A 10,399-nucleotide genomic window follows, 5' to 3' on the forward strand; every position below is an offset into this window, starting at 1 on the left:
CTTTTTTTTAGTTGTGGATGGACACAATACTTTTATTTATTTATTTTATTATTTTCTAAAAATATTTTTTAGTTGTTGACGTACCTTTATTTTTTATTTATATGTGGTGCTGAGGATTGAAGCCAGTGCCTCACATGTGCTAGGCAGGCGCTCTACCATAGAGCTATAGCCCTAGCCCTCCAGCCCTTTTTATATTTTATTTTGAAACAGGGTCTCCTTAAGTTGCCCAGGCTGATTTGGAACTTGTGATCTTCCTGCCTTAACCTCCCAAGTAGCTGGGGTTACAGGTTTGCACCACTGCACCTGGTAGCTTTTAAATATTCCAAATAAATGAAACAGACAACTAGGAATGGAAAGGCTTTGTGAGAGTGAGAGGCAGGATGAGCGATAATGAACCAAAACCCTGATGCCAAACTTTATGCTTTCTTCTTTTTCCTCACAGCTCTGCCCCTATCATTTTGGCCTTAGGAATATTATTTCACATTTCTGTGTCTTTTTATCTTCATTAGTATGTGGTTCTTTGAAAGAACGCCTAGCACATGGTTTAGATTACCATCAGTTTAGATCTATCAGGTTGCCGCAGTGTGTGACAGCAGGACCTGCTAGAGACCAGTGCTCTCTTGACAGGAGGCAACTTTCCCCTCAATATCTTGTTATGACATTTTTCAAGTATACAGAAAACACAGAATTGTGATCTCCCCTGTACCTCCATCTAAATTAAACAGTTAACGGGCTGGGGCTGTAGCTCAGTGGTAGAGCACTTGCCTAGCATGCATGAGGCACTGGGTTAGATCCTCAGCACCTAATAAAAAATAAAATAAAATAAAGACATTCTGTCCATCTACAACTACAAAAAAAAATAAAATAAAGTTGTGTTCAAAAGATTGATTTAAAAAAAACCAGCCTTTTGTGATTATTCTATTCATGTCAACATTATACTTACTAATAGCAAAGTTACAGAAACAGGGGCCTACTTCTTCCCCAGCCATAAACCCTTTTCAAATGACATTGGACTTAAAGAGTTTAAGGAGATTTTCTCTTAATTGATTATTGTATCCAATACAGTGATTTTAAGGCCTTCATTATCACAGGGGAGGATTCATTTAGAAATCATGGAAACCTGCAGAGGTGTTTCAGTTTACCAGCTGAGGAAGTCCCTACCCCCACCTCCATCCATGCATAGTTGAAAAGGGCATGGCTTTGTGCCAAGGTAGCAGCAGAGCTTGCTCCTACCATCATTTGTGCCTCTCTGAGGTTGGATGCAAGGAGACAGCCACCATAGTCACTTATTCTGTCACATTAGGATGAGAATTCTCATGAGTTTGGCAAGGAATGTGAACCTATCTATCCATTCTTTCATTTATCCAATAAAGAGTAATTAAGCACTGATCTGTACCAGGCACTATCCTGGGTACTGGCTGCTAAAGTGGAATATTATGAGCCCTGTGGGCCCAGCGGTTCAAAACAGCTGAGTGTTTCCTAAACTTTGCTGACACCTGTTGTAACTTCTGTGCTTTGTCAAGGTTCTCCAAACACCCTGCAACTTGGGTCCACCCAGTTTCTTTTGTGGACTTTGCTGTCGGAACCTGTAGAGGGAAATCTAGATCACAGTAAGAAGTTGGAATTTACTCCTGATCATAATCTACCACTTAAGCTTTACTTTATTCCAGTCTGAACCGCTGATCCTGCAATTCCTGTAAGCACAGCTCTCACCGAGGTTAAGGCCAGAGTTGTGAATGTAAGTTCTATACTTCATCTCCTCCTGCAGAGGGAGCCTTGCTTGTCTTGGACTAGTGACTGAACCAACCCCCTTCCCCAGCAGGAACAGGCTAGTCCTCCTGTCATGTAGCAGGGTCATGCTACAGTGACAAGCTCCAGGTGAGGGGAAAATCAACCTGGAACAAAAATGTTCTGTCCTGAGATAACTGTGCACCTCAGATAATGTTCAGAAGACAGACAGAGTAAAATGGCAGAATGGTAAGTCAGTAATGTTCTGGGTGCACAGTAAGCCAGACTTAGTTCTGCTAAGTTTTTAACTGGGCCTAATGCCTGTGACCTTCTCACTGGTGGAATAAAAGTGATGCAGGAGACAGAAAGCAGGTATTCCTTTTAGAACTGGCTCTGCTTCTGAACTAGTTATTGATCTTGGGAACATTTGTTCACCTCAGGGTTTCTTTTTCCCATTGGTAAAGTGAAGGCATTGAACTCAGAATACTCTGAGTTTCCATTCAAGTTTAGAAACAGATTTATGGGTCTGGATTCTATAAGGTCACAGTGGTTTAAATATTTTTTTTTTCATGAGTTGCTCGTATTTGTAAATCAGTAGGTTTTACATAAAATTCAAAATTCTGGCTCTTCTTGAGAAATCAGCAGTACTGACAAGACCAGCCGTGGAGGGAGTTCTACATGGGTACAATTACCAGAGCTAAGCAATGGCTTTCCCTTCAGGTGGAGAGTGTCCCTTTAGACAGTTTGCCACTCGCCACCCACCCAGTCACTTTCACTTGATCTCTGTAGGCTTCTGAGTCTGTGACCTTTTTTGTAGGATTACAATTAGCACATTTTCATCAAAGTCACAAGTGAGGTTTTTTCCATTGCAGTGCCAGTGATGGCAGGTCTGAGGCCTTGTCTGTGTCACTGACATATATTTAATTCATTATAAGCAGTAGCCAAGGAGGGCTTGTGCAGCTTTTCAGGGGGGCTCACAGGAGGGAACCAGGGTTCTGGGGCTGCTTATGGTAATTTGACATATAACTCAGAGCCTAATTATGTCAGGTAAAGAGGCCTGGACAGTTTATTCTCGGTTCCCAGAGTTAACAAGCTTCCATCGCATCACTTCCTTTGTGAATATCAAATGAGCTTCCTCTGGACCCCAATGCCCAAATGTCAAGTGCCAGAGAGGAAAGGTTTGCACAGCAAGTGCAGGATGACTTGTGTGACTTCTAGGCCACGTAGTTCATCTTTTATTAACTGTTTTTATTTTATTTTTCCAATTAACTTTATTCCTTTCAACTGGATCTAACTAAAGAAATGGTACAAAGGAGGTGTCTTTATTTTCGCTTTTAAATAATAGATCAGAAGCCCAGGAAACCACGCAACCCTTTAAAAATGATGATTTCTCATGGTAACGGGAACATACAATTGCTCTGTGCAGATATAATTCAAGCCAAATATGCTAAAAGTGTATCATTTACTGAAAACAGCTCTCTCATACTGCACTCACAATGCTGAGTTTTCTAATTTTACAGATGAGAAAACTGAGGCTGAGTATATTTAGATAATTTGCACAATGGTATTACAGCCTAACAAGTGTAGGAATCAAGGCTAAAGCTCCATCTCCTGACTCTTAGGCTGTTCCATGACATGGCTTATCCTTGCTCCCTTTACAGAACTCCTAAATATAAAAACATCGAATTTACAAAGGAAATGATTACTGTAAAAATAAGAACAGTGGTTACATCTAAGGTGGAGAGAGGGGTGTGATCTAGAAGAGGTATGTGGAGGTTTTCTTGGTGAGGGGGTGCTAATTTTAACCATTATGAATTATTATAAAGTGAGTGTAGTATCTGTCTTTCTCTGGAACTGTCCTAGCTACAACTTTAAACTGGGCTAATTATTAATAGTATCTTTTTTTTTTCCACTTCCAAAAGGATCCAGTCTTGGCTTATAAATTATATAACCAGCTATACATTGATGTTTTATGCATATTTATATATTATTTGTCAAAATTTTTAAAGTGTAAAAAATACATCAGAAAGTTTAACCCATGACCAGGAGTCCAGGCCCACCTGGGAGACCACATGTTTGTTCTTAATTCCTAATTCCTACAGAGACCACAGGGCAGTGGTTTGTGATCTAGGACTCCCTGCACAGAGCCTGTGATGTCCCATCTTAGTTTTTTAGGGGTTCCTATGGCACAAGATACTTATTCTTGTTTCTTTGTCTGATACATGGCTGGAGTACTGGTGAATTCCTTCATTCTTAACTGTGAAGGTCAGTCCAAGATAATAAAGTCATGTACCATGAAATGACATTCCAGTCAAGAGTGGACTGCACAGATGACGGTGTCCCAAAAGAGTACAGTGGAGCTGAAAAACTTCTGTTCCCTAGTGATGTGGTCATCATCGGGTCAGTGCAATCTGTTTCACGTGTTTGTGGTGATGCTGGTGCAAACAAACCTACCACGCAGCCTGTGGTATAAAAGTATAGTACATGCAATTATGTACAGTACATGATACTTGATAAGGAAAATAGAAGATTATGGGCTTGGTTGTATATATTTATTATACTATGCTTTTAATTTTTATTTAGAGTATGATGCTTCTACTTATTTTTTAAAAATTAAAAGTTTACTGTTAAATAGTATGCTGTGTGGCCCAGGGCAGCCCCACACATCCCAGATGCAACCTCTCTTGACTGCCTGAAGGCCACACCAGGTGGATGGCCTAGCTCATCCAGGTCTGTAGAAGTGTACACTGAGATGTTAGTACCTTTTCTCATAGCTCCTGAGCACCTACAGAATGAAATCTTAGCTCCTAAACTTGGCTTTCAACCCACCATAAACTGTGACCCCCCACCCCAAAGTAACTTTCCAATGTCATTCCTGCTCTTCCTCTTAATGGGCTCTAAATCCAAATTTTAACCACATGTTTGAAAAATGCTGTCCTCTTTCCAGTCTTACCTCTACTTTCCTATCCATTAGAATGTTACTTTTTTTTCCTTTTTCTTCTCTCTCAATCCTTTGGTATGCACTAAATGTGTGTATGGGGGGGGGCATTCATATGTTAAAGCCCAAACTCCAGTCTGACTAGAGATGGAACCTCTAATAGAGTAAATGAAGGTTAAATGCGGTCATAAAAGTAGGGCCCTGATCCAATAGATTAGTGGCCTTACAAGAGGAGAATCCAGGGAGCTGGCTCTCTCTATAAATTCTCAGAGGAAAGACCATGTGAGGGCAAGGGGCCATCTGCAAGCCAGGAAGAAAGCACTCGCCAGAAACTTCCCTGCTGGGCCTTGATCTGGGCTTCAATCCTCCAGAACAGTGGAAAAATGTCTTTCTGTCCTTCCAGCCAACTGGTCTATATTTTGATGTGGAAGTGGGAAGACTCAGATGCCCTTCTTGTAATAGCTTTTTACCCTACAAACCTAAACCTCTATTCTGCAAGGACAAAATAAAAAACCACGAAGCTTTCCTCAATTTCCTCTACTTCATTTGTCCTTTTTGTTTGGTACTGGGGATTGAACCCAGGGTGCTTTACCACTGGGCCACAATCCCAGCCCCTGTGTGTGTGTGTGTGTGTGTGTGTGTGTGTGAGAGAGAGAGAGAGAGAGAGAGAGAGAGAGAGAGAGAGAGAGAGAGATGGGGGTCTTCCTATGTTACCCAGGAAAAACTATCTTGCCATTGAACTTGAGATTCTCCTGCTTCAGTCTCCCAAGTAGCTGGGTGTACTTCTTTTTAAGACATATGATATTCTGTACTATTTTAGGTAGTTATTTATGCACAAATTTTCTAGTTTCCTTAATAGTTTTTAAGGTAACCTCTAATTCTATATTATAGCACCACAGTGCCTAATACTGTGCTTGGAATGTCTCAGATGCACAATCTATGTTAATTGATAAATGTATAAATAAATGAGAAAAAATGGGGGGAGAAAACATCAACTTTTAATGTAAAGAAGCAGATAATTGAGAAAATATATTAGTAAATGGAGAGAAACAGGTTAAATTTTCAGTTTAGTGATGTTTAAAATAAGTACGTGTCTCAGAGGAACTAAAAAGAGGACTAAGCCCAGTGCAGCAGCGCCTATAATCTCTGATTCTGGAGGATCAAAAGTTCAAAGTCAGGATCAGCAACTTAACCAGGCCCCAAGCAACTTGGCAAGGCACTGTCTCAAAATAAAAAATAAAAAGGGTTGGGGATATAGCTCAGTGGGTAAGCACCTGGGTTCAATCCCCAGTAAAAACAAACAAACAAACAAATAAAAAAAAACAGATTTTTTTTCCTTAATATTTTGTCTATGCATTTTTCCTCACTGGAGTAGAATTTTAGCCTCAGTTTCAGAGGAGGTGGGGAAAAGGGCATGGAAATAAATTTAGCTAGTTTGGAGAACTCTAAGTTAAAGCTCTGGTGTGAGACCCATGCAGATTCGAGTCTTACTGGAGGTCTTGAAATTTGACATTCGAGACTTGATTTTTGTCTTTCAGTCCCAATACTAGTAACCAGTCCTCCTGTCAGAGCCTTATTTCCACCTCCTCCTCATGCCCAAGTGTAGATTTAAAATTTAGATATAAATATATATATATATATATATATATATATATATTTTTTTTTTTTTTTGTACTGGGGATTGAACTCAGGTGCTTAACCACTGAGTCACATCCCCAGCCCTTTTTGTATTTTATTTAGAGACAAGTTCTTGCTGAGTCGCTTAGGGCCTTGCTAAGTTGCTGAGGCTAGCTTTGAACTAGTGATCCTCCTGCCTCAGCCTCCTGAGCTGCTGGGATTACAGGCATGCGCCGCTGTGCCCTGCTAAATTTAGATTTTTGAACGGGAAATATTCACATGGCTCAACATTTTTTTTTTTTTGCCATACTTGGGCTTTTTTAAAAAAAATTATTTTATTCTAATTTGTTATATATGACAGAAGAATGCAATTCAATTCATATTACACAAATATGACAGTTTTTCATGTCTCTGGCTGTACACAAAGTAGAGTCAGTGTTCATGTTTTCATACATGTACTTAGGGTAATGATGTCTGTCTCATTCCACTGTCTTTCCTACCCCATGCCCCCTCCCTCCCCTCCCTATCTAAAGTTCATCTATTCCTCCCATGCTCCACCCCATCCACATTATGAATCAGCATCCTTATATCAGACATGGCTCCACATTTAAAAACCATATTAGTGGGATGGTGGTGTAGCTCAGTGGTCAAGCAGGACCCTGTGTCTGATCCCCAGCACCAACAAAACAGAACAACCAAAACAAAACAAAAACAAAAACCCAATGACAACAAAAAAATCTTGTTAGTGAAAACTTTCCCTACAGCATGATCTGGGTTAAGTGTGTAAGTCACTGTGATGAGGAGAAATGAGCTTGGAAGCTTTCTTACACCTTTGTCCAAGGCTGAGCTGAAGGTTGGCACTAGCATGAGACACCAGCCAGGAAGAACATTATAGAAGATTCTAGGAAAAAAAAACATAGTTGCAGAGCCTGGCAGTCAGGAGGGAAGGGATGCTGGAGGGAGGCAAATGGCTGACTTTTACTGGCAGACCATTCTTCCCTGAGTAGCCCAGAAGGGTCAAGGAGGAGCCAGGAAGGGAGAAGAAGACAGCACAGGGTGCAGACCTCTTGGGACTGCCCATGCCCTCTTGTTTTGTGTGGGAAGGCAGGCTTCCTGGGAGAAGGCAGTAGAGGTGTGGGGTGCTGTCCAATCCCAAGGCTTCCGTGTAGAGGGGCCCATTTCCCAGGGACATCAAGGAGTGGCAGGACAAAGTGGCAGAGAGGAGGCAGAGCAGAAAGGGGCAAGGCGTCATTGTTTATGGTGGCTTTCTTCACACCCACTTTTCTTTTTTGTAGTTGTAGATGGGCAGCATGCCTTTATTTTATTTATTTTTGTATGTGGTGCTAAGGATTGAACCCAGTGCCTCACAAGTGCTCTGCCACTGAGCCACAGCTTCAGCCCCTACACCCACTTTTCTAGGCAACTGAAACCAATATTCTCTGGATTCCAGGGAAGAATGGTACCCACTGAATGTGGACGCCTCTCAAAGGAGAAAAACTTTCCTCATAACTCCATCAAAAAGCCCCATTTTTTTTTTCTCTTCCTACCCCAGTAACAATGTACAGAAAAATCTAGAAAAAGGAGGTATATGGGAAAGCCCTAAACAAAAGGCCTGGAAAGGCCTCATGAGATAGAAAATGGCCTTGCAGATTTTATTTTGCTTTGGTGTTCTTGCTAACTGTTTGAAAAGTTCTCATTTTACATAACAGTTATATGTATTAAGCAAGTGGATAGTCTGGTTCTGAGAAATCTCTCTGGAGCCAATAGATATGATTCTAGGGCAAACTGGGGAAACTCGAGCATTTTTCTAGTTCCTGTTTTTTTTTTTTTTTTTTTTCCTGAAGACTTTGTGTTCTGGTGCGATTAAAATGCCATTGTTGACTGAGGGTGTAGCTGACATGTGCTTAGCATGTGCAGAGCCCTCAGGTTCAATCACTGGTACAAAAAACAAAACAAAACAAAAAAGTCAGCAATAACTTTGAATCTTTGAATACTTTTCTACAAGTAGGCCATTGGGAGGGGATTCTTTATAAATTTAGAGTTTTATGTTGAGAAACAAAATGTATAGAGAGCCATTTAGCATTTTATTTGCAATGTTTGAGAAAATCAAATGCATCAAACCCTCCAAAAACTTTTATGTCTGGATACAGATCTAATGCCAGAATTTGCAGATCTGGATGTTTCTTCTGTGCAGATGAGAAAATTGAACAGTTACCCTTTTCTGTTGGCATCCAGTGAAGGATTCCAGCAGGAGGAGTTTGGTTAGGGAAGCTATATGCAAGGAGGTTCTGACTGTATCTAAATGACTGGCTCAAGGTCAGACAAAGTCAGAACCAAGCTAGGATTAGAATCCAGTGAAGGATTCCAGCAGGAGGGGTTTGGTTAGGGAAGGTATATGCAAGGAGGTTCTGGCTGTAGCTAAATGACTTGCTCAAGGTCAACCAAAGTCAGAACCATGCTAGGATTAGATTCAGCAGCAACCATTTAACAATCTCAGACTTTTGTAGCTGTTTTTGTAGTTGAAATGTGGTCAGAATACAGCGTTTTGTTGTATTTTCACATTTCAGGAGAGACCTCCAGAAGCATGTATTGACCTTGCTCTCTGTTCCTATAATTTAATAGGTTGGAAAGCCCCTAGAAATCATCATAGCCTGTGCTAACAGCCCCTCTGTAGAGAAAGGACAGCTCTTTGAGCTAGAAAGTCTTTGAACTTGAAGATCAAGATCCTCCTTGCTAAGAAAAAATTACTGGGTTTAGGTATGTAGATTTCTCTGTGTGTTTTAGGTGTACATGAAGAATATAACCATTACCCACCATTTGGGATACAGACCATTGAGTGATCTCCTGTGAACTTGAATTTGGTTTATTTTATATTGTAAATTGTTTAGGCAGCTTCCTTTCTGGCATTTTTGCTATAAAGTCTTGCATTTCTAACTTGCTTCTAAATTGCTGAATGCCACACTTTCCTGACTGTTGTCATTTTCTCTGAAATGCTCAGGAAATGTCTGTAGTTTGGCAAACTCTTCTTCCCCCCACTTCTCCATATTCCTACTCCAAAAGTGTACATTCAGCATATGAGAGCCCTAATCACCTTCCCTCTCAGCGCCCTTAAACATACTTGTAGACACTTTACAAAGTTAAAATGGTTCCATTTTCAATCAACTGGTTTAGAAGGTCCATGTATATCCTTAGCCTTGGTCAGTTATCTCTAAAAATCCCAATTATTTCTAATAAACTTTTTCAATTTAAACATTGGAAAAATATTGGCTTTCTTATAAGTGCATGCCAAGTCTATGAATCAAATTTTCTTCATCTGAATTGATTTCTCAAACATAGCAGTATGAAGCCAAGCACAGTGTACATACCTGTAATCATAGCTACTTGGAGGCTAAGGCAGGAGGATGGCAAGTTCAAAGCCAACCTTGGTAACTTGGCAAGATCTTTCTAAAAATAAGTTAAAGAAAGGTATTGTGTCCATCTACAATGAAAAATATTTTTTAAAAAGCGGGATGTAGCTCAGTGGTAGAGCACACCTATGTTTAATCCCCAATACTACCCCCAAAGAAAAAAATACACACATACGTGCGCGCGAGCACACACACACACACACACACAGACACACACACAGACACACACACACACACACACACACACACACATAGGGTAGAAGACCCAGCACCAGAAAAAAACAGGCGGAAACTAGAGTCAGAACATTATTTGAAATAATAGAATAAAATTATTTCATTTCTTTAATATTTTGTTCTGAATACTTATCATTGTTCTAGGCCCCAGAGACACAGCAGTAAACAAAACAGACAAAATTCTTACCCTCAGAGAAAGCTTAAGTTCTACTGGGAGGAGACAGATAATCAACAAAATTAACAATTTACATAGAATATTAGTAAGTGATTTTTGCTTTGAAGTAAAATAAAACCCAGATGGAGTACTGGGGGTGTTTTTTACAAGTTTAAAATCAGGTGGCCTTTGCAAAAAGACTTGAAGGAGTGTTATGTGACACTGGAGTCCCAGGCACAGGAAACAAACAGCAAGTGCAAAGGCTCCAAGGGGATATCCCTGGAGTGACCGGGAGGGGCCAGGAGAAAAGCCCTGGCTGGG

Source organism: Urocitellus parryii, chromosome 5 (assembly GCF_045843805.1).
Source record: "Urocitellus parryii isolate mUroPar1 chromosome 5, mUroPar1.hap1, whole genome shotgun sequence".
Taxonomy (NCBI): domain Eukaryota; kingdom Metazoa; phylum Chordata; class Mammalia; order Rodentia; family Sciuridae; genus Urocitellus; species Urocitellus parryii.